We start from the raw sequence: 25,321 nt of genomic DNA, 5'->3' as shown, positions 1-25,321 counted from the left end.
AATATCGGTTTGCACCTAATTTACAGGAAAATAATGTGAATCTGTTTCTTTGAAATATATATTAAAGATTAATATTCTTCTATGAAGAGTCCTTCATTTTCAAATGGATGCATGGCTCAAATGCTCTCTCTAAATGACCATTTCCTATCAAGAATATTTTGAAATCTCTTTAGAAAGCATAAAACTGCCTAGATAAATCTTGTTGGGAAATTATAATTTCCAAATTATTTGAATTATAAGACCATATTTATATCAAAAGAAGGTACAAAGATTTTTCCTCTGTCTTGTCACTTGTCTAGTCCTATCTAGGGGGCATGACTTGTGGAAATGGCACTGAGTCAGACTTTTATGTTTTAGCCTCTAAGGTCCAGTGAGTGTAATATTTACTGGTTTCTCTTCATTGTGATTCTTGACATCTACATGTCAACCTTGGTGAGTAACACTGGACAGAACCTCATCAACACTGATTACACTTTAGACTCCCATGTACGTCTTAAAACAACTGCCTTTTTTTGATATCTGTTACACATCTACCATCACTCCTACAATGCAGCAAAAGTACATAGTTGAAGACAGACTGTATCATAGAAGGGTAGAAGATAGACCCTGTGTTATATAGAAGATATGTAATGTACTTGTAGTTTTATGACATTTGCAACCAGTGACTGTGACCTCCTGGCGGCTAAGCAGTAGACCATTATGTGGCCATCAGCCACTTTATAACATAGTCATGTCCCTAAAAGGTTTATACTCGGATAGTAGTTGGCTTCTAGTTGACTTAGTTTTGACTGGAATTGCATCTAATCTGTAGATTGCTTTTGCTAAAATGGTCATTTTTACAATGTTAATCCTATGTATCCATGATCATAGGGCATCTTTCCATCTTCTGATATCTTCTTTGATTTCTTTTTTCAGAGACTTAAAGTTCATCTCATATACATCTTTCACTTGCTCCTTTAGAGTTGTTTTCTAGATTTCCTTCTCAGCCCCTTTATCATTTAAGAAATGGAGTGCTACTGATTTTTTTCCTCTTAGTTAATCTTGTACCCAGCCACTTCACTGAAAGTGTTTATTCACTGCAATAGTTTCCTGGCAGATTTATTATAATATATATAAATTTTATTGGATATTTTCTTTACTTACATTTCAAATGTTATCTCCTTTCCCAGTTTCCCCTCCTCTCCCCCTGCTTCTGTGACAGGGTTGTCCCACCCACCCATTTCTTCCCATCTCACCAGCCTTGCATTCCCCTACACTGTCTTATTGAGTCTTCACAAGGCCAAGGACCTCTTCTCTCATTTAGGCCTGATAATGCCATCCTCTGCTACTTATGCTGCTGGAGCAATGCATCCCTCCATTAGTCTTATTTGGTAAATGGCTTAATCTCTGGGAACTCTGGGGGCTCTGGGTGATTGATATTGTTGTTCTTCTTATGGGGTTGCAAACCCCTTCAGCTTCTTCATTCCTTTTACTAACTCCTCCATTAAGGAACCCATTTCTCACTCCAATGGTTCATTGAGAGCATCCAATGCTATATTTCTCAGGCTCTGGCAGAGACTCTTAGGAGACAGCTATATCAGGGACATGTCAGAATGCACTTCTTGGCATTGACATTATTGTCAGGGATTGGTAACAATATATAGGATGCATCCCCAATTTTTGGATGGCCCTGCCTTCAGTCTTTTCTCCAAATTTTGTCTCTGTATTTCCTCCTGGATATTTTGTTTCCACTTTTAAGAAGAAATGTAGCATCCCCTCTTTGAACTTCCAACTCCTTGAGCTTCTTGTGGTCTGTGACTTGTATCTCGGGTAATCTGAGCTTACGGACTAATATCCATTTATCAGTGAGGGTATACCTTGTATGGGTTTTTTGTAATTTGGTTACCTCACTCAGGATATTTTCTAGTTTCATCCATTGCCTAAGAATTTCATAAAGTCATTGTTTTGAATAGCTGAGTAGGACTTCATTGTGTAACTGTACCAAAATTTCTGTATCCATTCCTCTGTTGAAGGACATCTGGATTCTTCCAAATTCTACCTATTACAAACAAGGCATCTATGAATATAGTGGAGCATGGGACTCCTTTATATGTTGGAGCATATTTTGAGTATATGCCCAGTAGTGGTATAGCTGGGTACCCCGGTAGATCTGTTTCCAATATTTAAAAGTTTGTTTTTTTTTTATGTTAATCCTTCCAATCCATGAATATGGGAGATCTTTCCATTTTCTGAGGTCTTCCTCGATTTCCTTCTTTAGAATTTGAAGTTCTTGTCATACAGGTCCTTCACTTGCTTAGTTAAAAATGGCCATCTTACCAAAAGCAATCTACAGATTCAATGCAATCCCCATCAAAATTCCAACCCAGTTCTTCGCTGAGTTGGAAAGAGCAATGTGCATTTTCATTTGGAATAACAAAAGACCTAGAATAGGGAAATCCATCCTCAACAACAAGAAAACATCTGAGGGAATCACTATCCCTGACCTAAAGCTATATTACAAGGCAACTGTGCTAAAAACTGCATGATACTGGTACAGAAATAGGCACGTGGATCAATGGAATACAATAGAAGATCCAGAAATGAGCCTTCACAAATATGGTCACCTGATTTTTGACAAAGAAGCTGTAAACATTCAATGGAAAAAGGACAGCCTATTCAACAAATGGTGTTGGTCCAACTGCCACTCAGCATGCAGAAGAATGAAAATAGACACTTTCTTATCTCCTTGTACAAAGCTCAAGTGCAAGTGGATCAAAGATCTCCATAGTAAACCAGGTACACTGAAACTATTAGATGAGAAAGTAGACAAAACCTTAGAACTCATAGGCACAGGAGAAAATTTCCTGAACAGAACACTAATAGCTCAAGCTCTAAGGTCAAATATTGACAAATGGGACTTAATGAGATTGCAAAGTTTCTGTAAGGCTAAAGACACTATCATGAAAACAAAATGGCAGCCAACAGAGTGGGAAAAGATATTTACCAACCCCACATCAGATAAAAGCCTAATATCCAAGGTATACAAAGAACTCAAAAGCAAGATACCAGAGAATCAAAAAACCCTATTAAAAAATGGGGTACAGACTTAAACAAAAAGTTCTCAATCGAGGAATATCAAATGGCTGAGAAACATCTGAGGAAGTGCTCAATATCCTTAGCCATCAGGAAAATGCAAATCAAAACAGCCATGAGATTCCACCTCACACCAGTCAGATTGGCCAAGATCCAAAACTCAGATGACAATAGATGCTGGCGAGGATGTGGAGAAAGAGGAACACTTCTCCACTGCTGGTGGGGTTGTAAACTGATACAATCACTCTGGAAATCAGTCTGGCAGTTCCTCAGAAAAATGGACATAGGAGTGTCCCGCGCAACCGTCTCGCCTGCAAGAACGACGCGGCACACGAAATAGGATTCTTCTGCGGTAAACTTTAATGCTCTCGAGAGGCAGACCATAAGCATACATCAAGTAGAAGCAAAGACCATGAACTATCTAGCCCGTCCCCTTATAAAGGGATCAGTCCTTGCCTTGGACGTGGAGCCCCCTGATTGGTTGAAACTCATCAGGCCCTATGACGCCATGGGAGAGGCAGAGCTCAAGGAGTGGAAAGTTACCCAGCACGTGTGCACATGACTTATTTACTGCTAACTCCAGCCGGATGTCAGCGCCATCTTGTAATGGAGAATGTGCAGGCGGCGCCCCACATCTCCCCCTATCTTTTATTCTTTAAGCAAAGTAGGACACCCATATTAGGAGGGCAGAGATAGAAGTCAAATCCTCATTAAGGTGTATAAAGACCATGTACAGGAGTAACCGCTAGGCTTTTTGTAGCCCGTAGTACTCTTGACCTGTCACTCTGCCATTTTTCTGAGGGAGGGACACTGGGGCAGGCAACCCTCACGCAAAATGACATACCTCCCAGAGATACCCCGAGACAAGGGGCTCTCGGTGCGATGCTTTGCTCGGCATCCCTCATGGGCTGCTCAAACCAGACACTCTAATCCTGTGCAATGAACCGAAGTTCTAGGAGTGCAAGAGCTGTCTGGCCGGCGACCTACTGCTTAAGCATAGACAACCAGATATCAGCTGATGCTCCATGTTCTAGAGCGACAAGCGCTTGGGCAATAACCACCTTGTCTCTTTTTGTTTGGGCCTTGAGCTTACAAACCAGCCAGAGAAGCAACGCAAGTCCGCAGCAAAGGATTGCTCCAAAGAGTCCCACCCCCACCCAAGTTAATATCGGTGGTGAAAAGCTTAGGGAAGACTGTAGCATCATGTTCCACTGGAATTGGTTTTAGGAATGCCGACAGAATCGCCCATCTCGCCTCTCCTCTGACTCTCTGGTTCCAAAGCATCAGGAGCAGGGCTGTCATCAGGAGTCTCCACCATTTTTCGAGTGAGCCTCTCAGGGACCCAGAAGGGATTATTTTCATCCAGAGGGAAAACACAAACAGCTCCCCTGGATCTTATCAACACAAGATCCGGTCCTTTCCATTTATTAGTTATGACATCTTTCCATTTCACCATCTCCCTTGGTTTGTCCATAGGTAGGCAATGCCTTTCAGCCGCTGTATGGCCGTGGTCATCAAGATTTAAAAAATTTAAGGTGAATAGTGCCATGGATACTGCGGTCCTAGGCACAGGGGGTAGAGATTGCATAATTCCCCCTTTTTGTTTTATTAGATATGATTTAAGGGTGCGGTGAGCACGTTCCACAATACCTTGTCCTTGTGGATTATACGGCAAACCTGTAAGATGAGTCACAGCCATCTGGCTACAAAATTGTTGGAATTTTTGTGAGGTATAGGCCACGTTGTATAGGGCCAAGCAAATGCATTTGTTCATTGATGGCTCTCAATTCATGCAACAATCACCATTTTCCTGATTTCTTTTTAATCACAAAAATGGGGGTATTCCAAGGTGAAGTAGAGGGTTCTACATGACCCAATTGTAGTTGTTCTCTAACTAATTGGGTAACAGCTTCTAATTTTTCGGAGGTAAGGGGCCATTGAGGAACCCATACCGGATCCTCTGTTTTCTATGGTATGGGCCGTACTGCCTCAATGGTGCTTACGAAAAGCCCAGACCCTGCCTTTCTTTGTTGGGGTTAGGTGAGACAGGCTCTAGGGGTCCTTGTTCATAGTGTCCCAAGCCTTTTCCCTCTTTAAACAGATCTATCTATCAGGGGCTTGTGGAGAGCCCCTCTGGGACTGCAAAATGGCTGCCGCGAGACCTGCATTAGTGAGTGGCCCGCCCAGTTTGAAGACCTTTGCCCTTTCTAGGGGCGATAGCGGCTCGACATTCTTTGATGGCCTGCTCAAAAATAAGCTGTTCAATAAGAGGGGCAGCCTGCTCGGGATCCCCGAAGATCCGACCTGCCGCCTCGGTCATGCGGGCTACAAAATCTGAAAAAGGCTCTTGAGGTCCCTGAATGATTTTTGTAAGCTGATTATCGGCCCCTCCCTTTTTTGAAAGTGCCTTCCAGGCCTTAATGGCTGTGCTTGATACTTGGGCGTAGGCACCCCAATGATAAGCTGTCTGATCTGCTGCATAGCGACCTTGGCCAGTCAGCAGATCAAATGTCCATTCTTGTTGTTCAGGAGTCAAAGCCGTAGCATTGGCTCTTGCTTGGGTTTGGGCAGCCTCATACCAAAGAGCCTTCCACTCCATATACTGTCCCATGCTCGGTAGAGCAGCCTTGGCAATTGTCTGCCAATCAGAGGAAGTTAAGGCAGAGATAGCCAGTCTGTCAAGCTGAGCGATAGTAAAGTTGGCAGTTACCCCGTATTTTCTGACTGACTCTGCCAATTCTTTTATTTGATTATATTCTACGGGGGCATGAACGCGGCCACCCTCAGCTGTCTCAAACACAGGGAAAGCAAGACACATCTGCCTTCTCACCCTTTCCGGGAGGAATGAGAAGGATTTTACAGGCGTGCATGCTGCATAAGGAGGGGGGGCCACGGGTAAAGGAGGCGCTGTCGGGACAATTGGGGACAAACGCATGGGCCTGCACTGCTCATCAGGATAATATCTTTTTCCCTCATATCTAGCTGCTTCTTCATCTATCTCTGCTTCTTCTTCTGGGTCTAAGCCTTCTCGCTCATCATCATCTGAAGTCTCGGGGCTATCAATGTTAAGAGCCTCAAAGTCTTCTACAGGGTACAAGCTGACTCCCCTTTTCTTAATATTAGAGGGCATAAGGGAATGAAAATCTGAAGGTTTGTGGGTAACAACTCTCCCGCTGTACAGCGTACCTGGAGGTCCTTTTTCCTTAGGGGGGAAATACCTTTTCCTGCGCACGCCCATTCTCTCACTCTGTTCGGCTTCTGATAGTCTATCCTGGACTTCACTCAATACCTCTTACCCCACAGCTATAGTGGGCCTACAACTCTTATCTTTTAAACAATTTTGTACCATCCTCCAAATGGCCATGGTCCCGGGCCCGAGGTCTCCGGCATTCTGCACACAGTCTAATTCTCTACCCAATTTTTTCCATGAGGCTGGTGAGAGAGACCCAGAGACCGCAAACCAAGGGGCAGTACGCACTACCTCTTTTACGAAAGGCTGCAAGATGCAGGCGGGCAATTCTAAATCTCTCTGCTTAAGAATTGACTGCAGGGCTGTAATGGTCGAGTGTGAAGAGCCCATCTCAGCGATGTAATGCCCGCGGCTTATTTGCGTGGCGGCACAAAGTGAAACTGAAAGGCAAGTCTCAGCGCGTTCTGCTTTTTTTTATCTACAAAGACTTAAGGAACGCAGGTGTGCCTCGGCTTATCTACGTCCGACTTAAGCACAAAATTAACACCAGCCCAGTTGGACACAAGAGGAAATTAAGAGGAAGAGAATAAAAACTGCACTGACAAAGACCAGAGCCTCTACGGACCCTTCCCAGGCCGTGGAAGATTTAAACCAAATTTAAAGAAAGATCCAGGGTCAGACATACCTTGCCGAACTTATCTCCCCACAGTTCTGGATCCTCCCTGCCCGGAGACAGGGGGCCTTCGCTGGTGCAGACGATGGAGTGGTCGAGTTCCCGGGTTCAGACACCAGATGTCCCGCGCAACTGTCTCGCCTGCAAGAACGACGCGGCACATGAAATAGGATTCTTCTGCGGTAAACTTTAATGCTCTCAAGAGGCAGAGCATAAGCATACATCAAGTAGAAGCAAAGACCATGAACTATCTAGCCCGTCCCCTTATAAAGGGATCAGTCCTTGCCTTGGACGTGGAGCCCCCTGATTGGTTGAAACTCATCAGGCCCTATGACGCCATGGGAGAGGCAGAGCTCAAGGAGTGAAAAGTTACCCAGCACGTGCAAACATGACTTGTTTACTGCTAACTCCAGCCGGATGTCAGCGCCATCTTGTAATGGAGAATGTGCAGGCGGCGCCCCACATAGGAGTACCTGAAGACCCAGTTATTCCACTTCTGAGCATTTATCCCAGAGATGCTCCAACATACAACAAAGATACATGCACCACAATGTTTATTGCAGCTCTATTTATAATAGCCAGAAGCTGAAAAGAACCCAGTTGTCCTTCAGCAGATGAATGGATACAAAAATTTTGGTACATTTACACAATGGAGTACTACTCAGCTATCAGAAACAATGGCCCAACAAAATTCTCAAGAAAATGGATGCATCTAGAGAATATCATCTTGCGTGGGATAACCCAGTCACAAAAGAACAGATATAAAATGTAGTCACTGATAATGGGATGCTAACCCCAGAAAGCTCTGAACACCCCAGAAACAACCCACAGACTGTGTGAAGTTCAAGAAAAAAGAAAAAAATAATATAATTTAATTAAAATAGAACTGTATCCCATCTGCCTTTCCTTCCTACAGCCCTTCCCAGTTTCTCTCCTATCTCCTCAAATTAATAACTGCTTTTCCTATATTATTGTTACATATATGTATATGTACCCACAAATACTTAATTACAACCTTATAATAATGTATTTGTATACTTTTATAAAAATGCCTTAAAATCTGTACGTTTTTCTTTGTTTTTTAAAATAAATTTTAAAAATAAAATAAAAGTTTGTTTTTTTTTAACCATCAATTGCTTAAATGACACACAAGAACAGAAAGTCCACTAAATAAATGAAAGTAGGGTTTAAACTTTGATCCAAAGAAATATAAGTGGTGTTTAATATTTTTTAAGGTTTTAAGAACAGAATAAGCATTATCTTATAAATTAGTTGGTTAAAAGTAACACAAATAGGAAAGAATCCCAATGTATTTTACATAAATGAAAAATGGCTTAACCTTATATCTCCCACTAGAGCCTGCTCCCACAGACACTATAATGCTGTGGTGAGCTCTAATTTGGTGTCTCTAGGCTGCCTTTAAGAACTCCAGTGTGGTTCACTCCACCACCCCTGTTGCTTCTGTCCTGGGTAGATAAGAACATTCTGGCATGTTCCTTTCCTCCACCACCCAATACAAACATGATTCTGCATTGTGTGGGTTGATGTTAAGGTGATACATGATTGGACAGTGAAGAGGTAGGCACGGAAAGAGACTGGAGGAGGGAGGGGAGGAGGAGAGATTCCAGAGGCAAGATGGAAGCTGGACAGGCCTCAAGAAGGAAAGCCACACTGAGGGTTGTTGTAGACTCTGATGTCTGGAATCAGGCCAGTTCAGCATTCTGATGATACACTACACCATAGCTTTGCATATCTTTGATACCAGAAGTAAAATTAGTATTAGTGAACAGTGCTTCACCATTAAAACTGTGGCAAATTCTTTTTTAATTGTTTTATTTCTTTACATTCCAAATATTGAACTCCTTCCTCCAGGAATGTTTACTCCATCTCCCCTTCTTTTTGCCTCTGAGAGGGTACTTCCTCTCCCCCGAATCCATATCTATTTTCACTGGGACATTAAGTCTCTACAGGATTAGGGTAATCCTCTCCATCTGAAGCCAGACAAGGCAGTCTGCTATATATGTGCAGGGTTAGAGGCTCAGACCAGCCCAAATATGCTTTCTGTTCATGGTTTAGTCTCTGGAAGTTCCCAGAGGTCTGGGTTAGTTGACACTGTTGGTCTTCCTATCTGGTTGCCACACACTTCAGCTCCTTCAGACCTTCCCCAAACTCTTCCATAGGAGTCCCTGCCTCAATCCAATTGTTGACTATAAATGTCTGTATCTGTCTCAATAAGCTGCTGTAGGGCCTCTCAGAGGACATCTATTCTAGACAGGTAGAACATGGCATTAGTAGCAGTGTCAAGACTTTGAGTCAGTTATGTATAATATCAAGTCATTTGCTAATAGCTATACGTTAATTTATTCTGTTCCAATTTGTATCTGTTTAATCTCCTTTAACCGTTTAACTCTGTACCCAATTTTTAAGAGTATTATTTGATTCTCTAGAGTCTAGCTTCTTGAGTATATTATATATACATCAGATACTAACCCTCTATCAAATGTAGGATTAGTAAAGATCCTTTCCCAATCTGTTGGATGCCATTTCATCTTCTTGACAGTGTCCTTAGCCTTGTAGAAGCTTTGCTAATTCATGAGGACCCATTGGTCAATTCTTTATTTTAGAGCATAAACCATTGGTGTTCTGTTCAGAAAACTTTTCCCTATGCCTATGTGTTCTAAGCTCTTACCCACTTTCTCTTCTAATAGTTTCAGTGTACCTGATTTTATATGAAAGTCTTTGATTGACTTCACTTGAGTTTGGTACAAGGAGATAAGAAAAAAATGTATTTTCATTCTTCTGCATGCTGGCTGCCTGTTCAGCCAACATCATTTGTTGAAGAGGCTGTTCTTTTTTCATTAAATGTTTTCAGCTTCTTTTTCAAAAATCAAGAGGATTTCTGGCTATTCTATTCTGTTCCATTGATGTACCTGCCTATCTCTGTACCAGTAGCATGCAATTTTTAATACAATTGCTTTGTAATATAGCTTAAGGTCAGGGATAGTGATTTCCACAGAAGTTTAACAGTTGTTGGAAATAGATTTTAATGTTGTAGGTTTTTTTTTATTCCAGATGATTATTGTAATTGCTCATAACAGTTCTATGAATAATTGGAATTATTACGGGGGTTGCATTATAAGATGGCCATTTTTTACATTGTTGATCCTTCTAATCCATGTACCTGGTAGATATTTCCATCTTCTGGAATCTTCTGCAATTTCCTTCTACAGAGATTTAAAGTTCTTGTCATACAGGTCTTCATTTTCTTTGTTAGAGTCAACCAAGGTATTTCATATTGTTTGTGACTATTTTGAAGGGTATCTTTTCCCTAATTTCTTTCTCAGCATGTTTGTTCTTTGTATAGAGGAGGGTTACAGATAATTAGAGTTAATTTTATATCCAGCCACTTTGCTGAACTTGTTTTTTTTTTTTTTTGTTTTTTTGTTTTTGTTTTTGTTTTTTTTTTGTTTGTTTGTTTGTTTGTTTGTTTGTTTTTTTGGTTGATTGGTTGGTTTTTTTTGCTACTTTTTTTTTCTTGAACGTCACAAGTTTGTGAATTGTTTCTGGGGTGTTCAGAGGTTTCTGGGGTTAGTATCCCATTATAGGAGACTGCATGTTATGTCTGTTCTTTTGTGACTCAGTTACCTCACGCAGGATAATATTCTCTAGATGGATCTATTTTCTTAAGAATTTCATAAAGTCATTGTCTTTGATAGCAGAGTAGTACTCCATTGTGTATATGCACCACAATTTTTCTACCCATTCATCTACTGAAGGACATCTGGGTTCTTTCCAGCTTCAGCTATTATAAATACAGCTGCTATGAACATTGTGGTGCATGTGACTTTGTGGAATATTGAAGAGTCTCTGGGGTATATGCCCAGAACTGGAATAGTTGGATCATCAGGTAGTACTATGTCCAATTTACTGAGGAATCACCAAACTGATTTCGAGAGTGGTTGTATCAGTTTACAACCCCACCAACAGTAGAGAAGTGTTCCTCTTTCTCCACCTCCTCGCCAGTATCTGCTGTCATCTGAGTTTTGGATCTTGGCCAATCTGACTGGTGTGAGGTGGAATCTCATGGTTGTTTTGATTTGCATTTCCCTGATGGCTAAGGATGTCGAGCACTTCCTTAGATGTTTCTCAGCCATTCAATATTCCTCAATTGAGAACTTTTTTATTAAATCTGTACGCCATTTTATGTAGGGTTATTTGATTCTCTGGTATCTAGCTTTTTGAGTTCTTTATATACCTTGGATATTAGACCTCTATCTGATGTGGAGTTGGTAAAGACCTCTTCCCAATCTGTTGGCTGTCATTTTGTTATCTAGGCAATGTCTTTGGTCTTACAGAAACATTGCAATTTCATTAAGTCCCATTTGTCAATCTTTGACCTTAGAGCTCGAGCCATTGGTGTTCTGTTTAGGAAATTTTCTCCTGTGCCTATGAGGTCTAAGGTTTTCCCTATTTCCTCATCTAATAGTTTCAGTGTACCTGGTTTAATGTGGAGATCATTGATCCACTTACACTTCAGCTTTGTACAAGGGGATAAAAAAAGTTCTATTTTCATTCTTCTGCATGCTGAGTGCCAATTGGACCAAAACCATTTGTTGAATAGGCCATCCTTTTTCCATTGAATGTTTACAGCTTCTTTGTCAAAAATCAGGTGACCATATGAGGGCTCGTTTCTGGATCTTTTATTGTATTCCATTTATCCACGTGCCTATTTCTGTACCAGTACCATGCAGGTTTCAGCACAATTGCCTTGTAATATAGCTTGAGGTCAGGGATAGTGATTCCCTCAGATGTTTTCTTGTGATTGAGGATGGAATTCGCTATTCTAGGTCTTTTGTTGTTCCAGATGAAATTGCTCTTTCTAACTCAATGAAGAACTGGTTGGAATTTTGATGGAGATTGCATTGAATCTGTAGATTAATTTTGGAAGATGGCCATTTTTAAAATGTTGATCCTTCCAATCAATGACCATGGGAGATCTTTCCATTTTTGAGATCGTCCTCAATTCACTTCTTTTGAGGTTTGAAATTACTGTCACACAGGTACTTCACTTACTTAGTGTCACACCAAGGTATTTCATAGTTTTTGTGACTATTGTGAAGGGTATCTTTTCTTTAATTTTTTTCTCTTCATGTTTGTCCTTTGAATAGAGGAAGGCTACTGATTTGTTTGAGTTAATTTTATATCTAACCACTTTGCTGAACTTGTTTATCAGATGAAGGAGTTCTCTAGTGGAATTTGTGGGATCACTAAAGTACACTATCATGTCATCTGCAAATAGTGATGTTTTTACTTCTTCCTTTCCAATTTGTATCCCTTTGATTTGATTTTGCTGTCTAATTGCTCCATCCAGGACATTCAATACTATGTTGAATAAGTAGGGGAAGAGTGGGCAGCCTTGTCGAGTCCCTGATTTTAGTGGGATTGCTTCAAGTTTCCCACCATTAAGTTTGATGTTGGCTGTGGGTTTGCTGTATATTGCTTTTATTATGTTTAGTTATGGGCCTTGGATTCCTGTTCTTTCCAAGACTTTTAATATGAAGGGGTGTTGAATTTTTTCAAATGCTTTCTCATCATCTAGTGAGATGAACATTTGTTAGCCTAAAAAATTAGTTAGGTAGTATTTCATCTGATTCTATTTTGTGGAATAATTTGGAGAGTATTGGTATTTTGTCATCAATAAATGTCTTAAAAAATCTGCACTGAACTCTCTGGACCTGGGCTTTTTTCTTTTGGGAGGCTTTTGATAACTTCTTCTATTTCATTAGGTATTATGAGATTATTTAGATGGTTTACCTAGTCCTGGTTTAACTATGGTATCTTGTATCTGTCTAGGAATTCATCCATTTCCTCCAGATTTTCCAGCTTTGTTGACTATAGGATTTTGTAGTAGGATCTGATGATTTCTTGAATTTCCTCAGTTTCAGTTGTTATGTCTCCACTTTCCTTTCTGATTTTGTTAATTTGGATACTCTCTCTTTGCCCTCTAGTTAGTCTGCCTAAGGGTTTAACAATCTTGTTAGTTTTCTTAGAGAACCAGCTCTTGGTTTTGTTAATTATTTCAATTATTCTTTTTATTTCTATTTGGTCTGTTTCTGACCTAAGTTTGATTATTTCTTGCTGTCTACTCCTCTTTGGTATATCTGCTTCCTTTTGTTCTAGAGCCTTTAGCTGTGCTGTCAAGTTGCTTGTTTAGTTATGGGCCTTCGATTCCTGTTCTTTCCAAGACTTTTAATATGAAGGGGTGTTGAATTTTTTCAAATGCTTTCTCAGCATCTAGTGAGATGAACATTTGTTAGCCTAAAAAATTAGTTAGGTAGTATTTCATCTGATTCTATTTTGTGGAATAATTTGGAGAGTATTGGTATTTTGTCATCAATAAATGTCTTTAAAAATCTGCAAGTGAACCCTCTGGACCTGGGCTTTTTTCTTTTGGGAGGCTTTTGATAACTTCTTCTATTTCATTAGGTATTATGAGATTATTTAGATGGTTTGCCTAGTCCTGGTTTAACTTTGGTATCTTGTATCTGTCTAGGAATTCATCCATTTCCTCCAAATTTTCCAGCTTTGTTGACTATATGCTTTTGTAGTAGGATCTGATGATTTCTTGAATTTCCTCAGTTTCAGTTGTTATGTCTCCACTTTCCTTTCTGATTTTGTTAATTTGGATACTCTCTCTTTGCCCTCTAGTTAGTCTGCCTAAGAGTTTAACAATCTTGTTAATTTTCTTAGAGAACCAGCTCTTGGTTTGGTTGATTCTTTGATGGTTCTTTTTGTTTCTATTTGGTCTGTTTCTGCCATAAGTTTGATTATTTCTTGCTGTCTACTCCTCTTTGGTATATCTGCTTCCTTTTGTTCTAGAGCCTTCAGCTGTGCTGTCAAGTTGCTGATGTATGCTCTCTCCAGTTTCTTTTCGAAAGCGCTCAGAGCTATGAGTTTTCCTCTCAGTACTGCTTTCATTGCATTCCATAGGTTTAAGTATGTAATGTTTTCATTTTCTCTGAATTCTCGAAAATCCTTAATTTCTTTCTTTATTTCTTCTTTGACCCTGCTCTTGTTTAATAGAGCATTGTTTAGTTTCCATGTGTATATGGGTTTTTGTTGTCTTTGTTGTTGTTAACAACCAGCCTTAGACCATGGTGATCTAAAAGGGTACATGGGAGTATTTCAATTTTCTTATATCAACTAAGGCTTGTTCTGTGTAATTATGTGGTCAATTTTCAGAAGGTGCTATGACGTGCTGAGAAGAAAGTGTATTCTTTTGTTTTAGAATGATATGTTCTGTAGATATCTATTAATACCAGTTGTTTCATAGTCTCTGCTAATTTTACAGTGTCCTTGTACAGTTTCTGTTTCCATGATCTGTTCATTTGTGAGAGTGGGGCATTAAAGTCTCCCACTATTATTGTTTGGGGTGAAATGTATTTTTTAAGCTTTAGTAGGGTTTCTTTTATGAATATTGGTGCTTTTGTATTTGGAGCATATATGGTAAGAATTGAGAGTTCCTCCTGACAGATTTCCATTGTAATGAGTAAAAAGTGTCCTTCCTTTTCTTTTTTGATAACATTTAATTAACAATCTACTTCATTTGATATTAGAATGGCCACTCCAGCTTGCTTCGTAGGGACTTTTCCTTTGAAGGTTTTTTCCAACCTTTTACTCTAAGATGCTGTTTGTCTTTGTCTCTGATATGAGTTTCCTGTATGCAGCAAAATGCTGGGTTTTGTTTATGTACCCAGTCTGATAGCCTATATCTTTTTATTGGGGAGTTGAGTTCATTTATGTTAATAGATATCAAGGAATAGTGGTTGCTGTTTCCTGCTATTTTTGCTTTTGTAGGTTGAATTGTGCCAGTGTCTTTCTTCTTTTGCTTTTCTTACTTAGGAGTTTTCTTGTTTTTACTATGAGGTGGTTCCCCTCATTGTATTTGGTCTTCCACCCATAATTCGTTGTAGTGTAGGTTTTGTAGTCATACATTGTATAAATTTAGTTTTTTCTTGGAATATCTTGGTCTCTCCATCTTTGGTGATTGATAGTTTTGCTGGGTATAGCAGAAGAAAACATACATACCCTTAAGAATGAGATGACCACAAGCATAAAAGAGGCCTTCAGAACTCCAAATAGGTTGGACCAGAAAAGAAATTCATCCCGACACATAATAGTCAAAACACCAAGTGCCCAAAGCAAAGAAAGAATACTAGAAGCAGTAAGGGAAAAGGTCAGATAACATATAAAAGCAGACCAATCAGACTCACACCCGATTTCTCAACAGAGACTATGAAAGCTAGAAGAGCCTGGACAGACATCATGCAGACCCTAAGAGAGCACAAGTGCCAGCCCAAGCTGCTATACCCAGCAAAAGTATCAATCACCATAGATGGAGAGATGAAGGTATTTCAAGACAAATGTAAATTTACACAATATCTGATCACAAGCCCAGCACTATGACAAATTATAGGTGGAAAACCCAATACAATGAGGGGAACTACAACCTAGTAAAAACAAGAAAACTCCTAAGCAAGAAAACCAAAAGAAGAAAAAGACACAAACACAACTCAAATACAAAAGCAATAATAGCAGGAAACAGCAAACACTATTCCTTGATATCTATTAACATAAATGCACTCAACACCCCAATAAAGAGACATAGGCTATCAGACTGGATACATAAACAGAATGTAGCATTGTGCTGAATTCAGGAAACTCATCTCAGAGACAAAGACAGACACTATCTCAGAGTAAAAGGCTGGGAAAAAAAACTTCCAAGCAAAGAGCCCCAAGAATCAAGCTGAAGTGGCAATTCTAATATGCAATAAAGTAGATTTCCAACCAAAAGTTGTCAAAAAAAGAAAAGGAAGGACAGTTTTTACTCATTACAGAGAAAATCTGTCAGAAGGAACTCTCAATCCTTAACATATATGCTCCAAATACAAAAGCACCAACATTCGTAAAAGAAACCCTACTAGAGTTCAAAAAATTATTTCACCCCACACAATAATATTGGGAGAGTTTAATACCCCACTATCACCAATGGACAGATCATGGAAACAGAAACTGAGCAACGACACTGTAAAACTAGCAGAGACTATGAACAAACTGGAATTAGTAGATATCTACAGAACATATCATCCTAAAGAAAAAAGATAAAGAAAAAAGAATACACCTTCTTTTAAGCACCCCATGGCACCTTTTCGAAAATTGACCACATAATTGGACACAAAACGAGCCTCAATCGATATAAGAAGATTGAAATATTCCCATGCATCCTCTCAGATCACCATGGTCTAAGGTGGGTCTTTAACAACAACAAAGACAACAAAAAGCCCACATACTGATGAAAACTAAACAATGCTCTGTTAAAAGATAGCAGGGTCAAAGAAGAAATAATAAAGAAATTAAGGATTTTCTAAAATTCAATGAAAAGGAAAACACAACATACTCAAACCAATGCGATGCTATAAAAGCAGTACTGAGAGAAAAACTCATAGCCCTGAGCGCTTCCAAAAAGAAACTGGAGAAAGCTTACATTATCAACTTGACAGCACAGCTAAAAACACTAGAACAAAAGGAAGCAGATACACCCAGGAGGAGTAGACAGCAAGAAATAATCAAAATTAGAGCAGAAATAGACCAAATAGAAACAAAAAGAACCATCAAAAGAATCAACAAAACCGAGATCTGGTTCTCTAAGAAAATTAACAAGATTGTTAAACCCTTAGGCAGACTAACTAAAGGGCAAAGAGTGAGTATCCAAATTAACAAAATCAGAAAGGAAAGTGGAGACATAACGACTGAACCTGAGGAAATTCAAGAAATCATCAGATCCTACTACAAAAGCCTATACTCCACAAAGTTGGAAAATCTGGCGAAAATGAATGAGTTCCTAGACAGATACAAGATACAAAAGTTCAACCAGGACAAGTTAAACCATCTAAATAATCCCATAACACCAAAAGAAATAGAAGAAGTCATCAAAAGCCTCCCAACCAAAAAGAGGCCAGGTCAATACAGGTTCAGTGCAGAATTTTATCAAACATTTATTGGGTGCATGACACCAATACTCTCCAAACTATTCCACAAGATAGAATCAGATGGATTACTACATAACTCATTTTTTGAGGCTACAATAACCCTCATTACTAAACCACACAAAGACCCTAAAAGGAAAGAGAACTTCAGACTAATCTCACTTATGAACATTGAGGCAAAAATACTCAGCAAAATCCTTGCAAACTGAATCCAAGAACCCGTCAAAATGATGATTCACCATGACTGAGTAGGCTTCATCCCTGGGATGGAGAAATAGTTTAATATAAGGAAATCCATCGATGTAATCTACCATATAAACAAACTCAAAGAACCAAAGCACGTGGTCATCTCACTAGATGCTGAGAAAGCATTTAACAAAATTCAACACCTCTTACTGTTAAAAGTCCTGGAAATATCAGGAATCCAAGGTCCATACCTAAACATAATAAAAGCAATATATAGCAAATAAACATCAAACTTAATGGTGGGAAACTTGAAGCAATCCCACTAAAATCAGGGACTCAACAAGGCTGCCTACTCTCCCCCTACCTATTCAACATAGTACTGGACATCCTGGCTGGAGCAATTAGACAGCAAAAGGAGATCAAGGGGATACAAATCAGAAAGGAAGAAGTAAAAACATAACTCTTTGCAGATGACATGATAGTGTACTTAAGTGACCCTACAATTTTCACCAGAGAACTCCTACAGCTAATAAACAAGTTCAGCAAAGTGGCTGGATACAAAATTAACTCAAACAAATCAGTAGCCTTACTATATTCAAAAACCAAACATGCGGAGAAAGAAATTAGGGAAAAGATACCCTTCACAATAGTCACAAAAACTATGAAATACCTTGGTGTGACTCTAACTAAGCAAGTGAAGGACTTGTATGACAAGAACTTCAAATCTCTAAAGAAGGAAATCGAGTAAGATCTCAGAAAACGGAAAGATTTCCCATGTTCATGGATTGGAAGGATCAACATTTTTAAAATGGCCATCCTATCAAAGCAATCTACAGATTCAATGCAATCTCCATCAAAATTCCAACCCAGTTCTTCATTGAGTTGGAAAGATCAGTGTTCAATTTCATCTGGAATAACAAAAGACCTAGAATAGCGAAATCCATCCTCAACAAGAAAACATCTGAGGGAATCACTATCCCTGACCTCAAGCTATAATACAAGGCAATTGGGCTGAAAACTGCATGGTACTGGTACAGAAATAGGCACATGGATCAATAGAAGAGAATAGAAGATCCAGAAATGAGCCCTCACGTATATGGTCACCTGATTTTTGACAAAGGAGCTGTAAACATTCAATGGAAAAAGGACAGCCTATTCAACAAATGGTGCTGGTCCAACTGGCACTTAGCTTGCAAAAGAATGAAAATAGACTGTTTCTTATCTCCTTGTACAAAGCTCAAGTGTAAGTGGATCAAAGATCTCCACATTAAACCAGATACACTGAAACTATTAGATGAGAAAGTAGGGAAAACCTTAGAACACAAAGACACAGGAAAAAATTTTCTGAACAAAACACCAATGGCTCAAGCTCTAAGGTCAAAGATTACCAAATGGGACTTAATGAGATTGCAAAGTTCCTTAAGGCTAAAGACATTGTCAAGAAAACAAAACGGCAGCCAACACAATGGGGAAAGATCTTTACCAACTTCACATCACATAGAGGCCTAAAATCCAAGGTATACAAAGAATTCAAAAAGCTAGACCCCAGAGAATCAAACAACCCTATTAAAAAATGAGGTACAGAGCTAAACAAAATGTTCTCAATTGAGGAATATCGAATGGATGTGAAACATCCAAGGAAGTGCGCAACATCCTTAGCCATCAGGGAAATGCAAATCAAAACAACCCTGAGATTCCACCTCACACCAGTCAGATTGGCCAAGATCCAAACTCAGATGAGAGCAGATGCTGGAGAGGTTGTGGAGAAAGGAACACTTCTCTACTGTTGGTGGGGTTGTAAACTGATACAACCATTCTGTAAATCAGTCCAGCGATTCCTCAGAAAATTGGACATATTACTACCTGAATATCCAGCTATTCCACTTCTGGGCATATACCCCAGAGACACTCCAATATACAACAAAGATACATGCACCACAATGTTCATAGCAGCCCTATTTATAATAGTCAGAAGCTGGAAAGGACCCAGATGTCCTTCAGTAGATGAATGGATACAAAAATTGTGGTACATTTACACAATGGAGTACTACTCAGCCCTCAGAAACTATAAGTTAACCAAATTCTTAAGAAAATGGGTGCATCTAGAGAATATCATCCTGAGTGAGATAACCCAGTCACAAAAGAACAGACATAATATGCAGTCACTGATATTAGGATGCTAACCCTATAGGCTTGGACTGCCCCAGAAACAACTCACAGACTGTGTGAAGTTCAAGAAAAAAAGAAAAAAAAAAAAAAAAAAAAACGGAATGTTCATCCTTACACACCAAGAAACATTGACTAATTCCAGGTTATATCCTGTTTTACATGTACTTTTTGCTCATTGTAACTAGTAAGACCTTAATGCAGAGTATCAAACCTTAAAAAAAAAAGGAAAAAAAAGCCAAGCACTGACACAATTTTATTTGTATACATTTATGCAAAAATGTTTAAATTTTTTTCTTTTATCATTGTTTTTTAAAATAAAGTTTAAAAAAATCTAGGAATCACCAGCCAATGTGACTGTTGAACATTTAAATTTTCCTTATTCTTGAAAAAAAAGGGGGGTATACATTTAGTGTATTAACGTGTGCATTGGGTATATTAAAGTATGCTTCATTACTCTCAGAACTAATTAAGCAGTTGATTTTCATGCAAAGGGTTCATTTTTCCGTTTTTTCTTGCAACTTCATTTTTAAATAAACTGGAACATATAGAGAGATTTTAAAGGTATTTTGGCATAGCATTATATGAATATTTTTGTCAGTACTTGATTCATTGAGAGGTTTGATTGCATGCATTCAAATCCCATTAGTTACATTAAGCATAATGTAAATGTACGATATAACAAAACATGGAAACAAATTTCTTATTGAGTATACATTAAGTATAATGATCTGTAGATACCAAAAATTGCCACAAAGTCCAGGTGTACCACACTCTGAGAGGGTAATATACATTTATTTCTTTCCTAAGAAGGACTGAGGTTTTTTTTTTCTTGAGCTTCATATAGCCTATGAGTTGTTTCTGGGGTGTTCAGTGATTTCTGGGGTTAGTATCCAATTATGAGTAACTGCATATTATGTCGTTTCTATTGTGACTGAGTTATCTCACTCAGGATGATATTCTCTAGATGCATACATTTTTGTAGGAAATTCATAAAATCATTGTTTCTGATAGCTGTGAAGTACTCCATTGTGTACACATACCACAATTTTTATATTCATTAATCTATTGAAGGACATCTGGGTTCTTTCCGGGTTCTGGCTATTATAAATGGGGCTGCTATGTACATTGTGGTGCAAGTCTCTATATTGTATGTTGGAATGTTTCTGGAGTATATGCCCAAAAGTAGAAAAACTGGTCTTCAGATAGTACTATGTCCAATTTTTTGAGGACCCCGAGATTGATAGCCAGAGTGGTTGTACCAGTTTACAACCCCACCAACAGTGGAGAAGTGTTCCTCTTTCCCTGCATCCTCTCCAGCATCTTCTGTCATCTGAATTTTTGATCTCAGCCATTCTGACTGCTATGAGGTGGAATCTCCAGGTTGTTTTGATTTGCATTTCTCTGGTGTCTAAGGATGTCAAGCACTTTCTTAGATGCTTCTCAGCCATTTGATATGCCTCAACTGAGAATTTTTTGTTTAGCTCTGTACCGCATTTTTTAATAGGGTTGTTTGGTTCTCTGATGTCTAGTTTCTTGAGTTCTTTGAAGTAGATATTAGGCCTCCATCTGATGTGAGGTTGGTAAAGATCTTTTCCCACTCTGTTGTTTGCCTTTTTGTTTTCTTGACAGTGTCCTTAGCCTTACAGAAACTTTGCGATCTCATTAAGTCCCATTTGTCAATCTTTGACCTTAGAGCTCGAGCCATTGGTGTTCTTTTTAGGAAATTTTCTCCTGTGCCTATGAGTTCTAAGTTTTTCCCTACTTTCTCATCTAATAGTTTCAGTGTACCTGGTTTAATATAGAGATCTTTGACCCACTTGCACTTGAGATTTGTACAAGAAGATAAGAAAGGGTAAATTTTCATTCTTCTGCATGCTGAGCGCCAGTTGGACCAAGACCATTTGTTGAATAGGCTGTCCTTTTTCCATTGAATGTTTACAGCACCTGTGTGTAAATCAAGTGAACATATGTGTGAGGGTTCATTTCTAGATCTTCTATTCTATTATATTGATCAAAATGCCTATATTTATAAAAGTACCATGCAGTTTTTAACATGATTGCCTTATAATGTAGCTTGAGGACAGGGATGGTGATTCCCATAGATATTTCTTGTTGTTGAGGTTAGATTTTGATATTCTGGGTTTTTTGTTATTCTAGATGAGCTATCGCATTCATCTTTCCAGCTCTATGAAGAATTGGTTTGGAATTTTGAGGGGAATTGCATTGAATCTCTAGATTGCGTTTGGTAAGATGGCCATTTTTACAATGTTGATCCTTCCAATCCATGAATATGGGAGATCCTTCCACCTTCTGAGATCTTTCTCAATTTCCTTCTTCAGAGGTTTGAAGTTCTTGTCATACAGGTCCTTCACTTGCTTAGTTAGAGTCACACCAAGGTATTTCATATTGTTTGTGACGATTGTGAAGGGTATCTTTGCCCTTATTTCTTTCTCAGTATGTTTGTCCATTGAGTAGTGGAAGGCTACTGATTTGTATGAGTTAATTTTATATCCAGCCACATTGCTGAACTTGTTTATCAGCTGTAGAAGTTCTCTGGTGGAATTTTTGAGGTCACTGACATATACTATTATATCATGTACAAACAGTAATGTGTTTACTTCTTCCTTTCTGAGTTTATCCCTCTGATTTTCGTTTGCTGTCGAATTGCTCTTGCCAGGACTTCTAGTATTATTTTGAAGACGTAAGGGGAGAGTGGGCAGCCTTGTCGAGTCCCTGAGTTTAGTGGGATTGCTTCAAGTTTATTACCACTAAGTTCGATGTTAGCTATTGGTTTGATATATATTTCTTTTATTATGTTTAGGTATGGGCCTTGGATTCCTGTTTTTTCCAAGACTTTTAACATAAAGGGCGGTTGAATTTTTTCAAATGCTTTTTCAGCAGCTAGTGAGATGACCATGTAGTTTTTTCTTTGAGTTTGTTTATACAGTGGATTTCCTTGGTGGATGTCTGTATACTGAACCATCCCTGCATCCCAGGAATGAAGCATACGTGATGATGGTGATGATCATTTTGATGTGTTCTTGGATTCAGTTTGCAAGGATTTTGTTGAGTATTTTTGCATCAAGGCTTATAAGGGAAATTGGTCTGAAGATCTTTTTCCTTGTAGGCTCTTTGTGTGGTTTAGGAATGAGGGTTATTGTGGCCTCAAAAAAATGAGTTAGGTAGTGTTCCCTATGTCTCTATTTTGTAGAATAGTTTGGAGAGTATTGGCATTAGGTCATCACTAAATGTCTGATAAAATTCTACATTGAACCCATCTGGACCGAGGCTTTTTTTTTTTTTGGTTGGGAGGCTTTTGATGACTGCTTCTATATTTTTAGGTGTTATGAGATTGTTTAGATGGTATACCTGGTCCTGGTTTAATTTTAGTATCTGGTATCTGTCTAGGAATTCATGCATTTCATCCAGATTTTCGAGCTTTGTTGAGTATAGGCTTTTGTAGAAGGATCAAATGATATTTTGAATTTCCTCAGTTTCAGTTGTTAGGTCTCCACTTTCTGATTTTGTTAATTTGGATAGTCTCTCTTTGCCCTCTAGTTAGTCTGTCTGAGGGTTTATCAATCTTGTTAATTTTCTCAAAGAATCAGCTCTTGGTTTTGTTTATTCTTTGAATGGCTTTTTGTTTGTTTGTTTGTTTCTATTTGGTCAATTTCTGCTCCGAGTTTGATTATTTCTTTCATCTACTCCTCTTGGGTGTATCTGCTGCCTTTTGTTCTAGAGCTTTCAACTGTTCTGTCAAGTTGCTAGTATATGTTCTCTCCAGTTTTTTTTGTTGTTGTTGTTTTGTTTTGTTTTTTGTTTTGTTTTTTGTTTTTTTTTTGTTTTTTGTTTTGTTTTGTTTTGTTTTGGAAGCACTCAGAGCTAGTAGTTTTCCTCTTAGTACTGCTTTCATTGCATCCCATAGGTTTGGGTATGGTATGTTGTGCTTTCATTTTCATTGAATTCTAAAAAATTCTTAATTTGATTATTTCTTTTTGACCATGCTATTGTCTAATAGATCATTGTTCAGTTTCCATGTGTATATGGGCTTTTTGTTGTTTTTCTTGTTATTTAAGACCAGCCTTAGACCACGGTGATCTAATAGGATGCATGGGAGTAATTCAATCTTCTTATATCTATTGAGGCTTGTTTTGTGACTGATTATATGGTCAGTTTTGGAGAAGGAGCCGTGAGGTGCTGAGAAGAAAGTGTATTCTTTTGTTTTAGGGTGATATGTTCTGTAGATGTCTATTGATTCCAATGAGTTCATAACCTCTGCTAGTTTTACTGTGTCCTTGTTCAGTTTCTGTTTCTATAATCTGTCCATTGATGAGAGAGGGATGTTGAAGTCTCCCACTATAATTGTGTGGGGTAAAATGTATTTTTTGAGCTTTAGTAGGGTTTCTTTTATGAATATGTGTGCTTTGTATTTGAAGCATATATGTTTAAGGATTGAGAGTTCCTCCTGATAAATTTTCCCTGTAATGAGTAAAAAGTGTTCTTCCTTAATTTGTTGATAATTTTTGGTTGAAAATCTACTTTATACTCTCACAAGGCATCCTCATTGGAGTGACATCATCTTTAAACACCGCGTGGCAATCCCTGACGCAACACCGTGATGCCCAGGGAAGACAGGGCACCCTGGAAGTCTAACTACTTCCTTAAGATCATCCAACTTTTGGATGATTACCCAAGATGCTTCATTGTGGGAGCAGACAATGTGGGCTCCAAGCAGATGCAGCAGATCCGCATGTCCCTCCGAGGGAAGGCTGTGGTGCTGATGGGAAAGAACACCATGATGCGCAAGGCCATCAGGGGGCACCTGGAGAACAACCCAGCTCTGAAGAAACTGCTGCCTCACATCCGGGGGAACATGGGCTTGGTGTTCACCAAGGAGGACCTCACTGAGATTAGGGACATGCTGCTGGCCAACAAGGTGCCTGCTGCTGCTCGAGCTGGTGCCATCGCCTCATGTGAGGTCACTGTGCCTGCTCAGAACACTGGTCTGGGGCCTGAGAAGACCTCTTTCTTCCAAGCTCTAGGTATCACCACTAAAATCTCCAGAGGTACCATTGAAATTCTGAGTGATGTGCAGCTGATCAAAACTGGAGACAAGGTAGGAGCCAGTGAAGCCACAGAGCTGAACATGCTGATCATCTCCCCCTTCTCCTTTGGGCTGATCATCCAGCAGGTGTTGACAATGGCAGCATTTACAACTCTAAGTGCTGGACATCACCGAGCAGACCCTGCACTCTCGCTTCCTAAACGGTGTCCGCAATGTGGCCAGCGTCTGTCTGCGGATTGGCTACCCGACTGTTGCCTCAGTGCCTCACTCCATCATCAATGGGTACAAGCGGGTCCTGGCTTTGTCTGTGGAGACTGAGTACACCTTCCCACTTGCTGAAAAGGTCAAGGCCTTCCTGGCTGATCCATCTGCATTTGCAGTGGCTGCACCTGCGTCTGCTGCCACCACTGCTGCTCCTGCAGCTGCTGCAGCCCCAGCCATTGCTGAAGCAAAGGAAGAGTCGGAGGAATCAGATGGTGATCTGGGATTTGGTCTCTTCGACTAATCTTTCAATGCAACCAACTCAGCCTTCTTAATTTGAGAAAGATGGAAATAAAGGCTTACTTCTCTTAAAAAAAAAAAAAAGAAAGAAAATCTACTTTATTCGATATTAGAATGGCCACTCCAGCTTGCTTGTTGGGGCTGTTTGCTTGGAAGGTTTTTTTCCCAACCATTTACTATGAGATAGTGTCTGTCTTTGTCTCTGAGATGAGTTTCTTGTATGCAGCAAAATGCCGGGATTTGTTTATGTATCCATTCTGATAGCCTATGTTTTTTTATTGGGAATTGAGTCCATTATGTTAACAGATATTAAGGAATAGTGGTTGCTGCTTCCTGCTATTTTTGCTTTAAAAGGTAGAATTGTGCCTATGTGTCTTTCTTCTTTTGGTTTTATTTCTTAGTTATTTTCTTGTTTTTTT

At 39.2% G+C, this 25,321-nt stretch overlaps 1 pseudogene across 1 annotated transcript; it reads left to right on the top strand.

Annotated features, from left to right (window-relative positions):
* Positions 1-23,939: 23,939 nt before the first annotated feature.
* Positions 23,940-24,906, top strand: LOC308429073 (large ribosomal subunit protein uL10-like; annotated as a pseudogene). Its single transcript has one exon. The product of its transcript is annotated as a large ribosomal subunit protein uL10-like (transcript).
* The last annotated feature ends 415 nt before the right edge of the window (positions 24,907-25,321 follow it).

The sequence above is a fragment of the Micromys minutus genome (assembly GCF_963924665.1).
Source record: "Micromys minutus genome assembly, chromosome: 13".
Lineage (NCBI taxonomy): Eukaryota > Metazoa > Chordata > Mammalia > Rodentia > Muridae > Micromys > Micromys minutus.
Note: the sequence above shows the minus strand (reverse complement) of the source record. Positions and strands in the feature narration are given on the sequence as shown.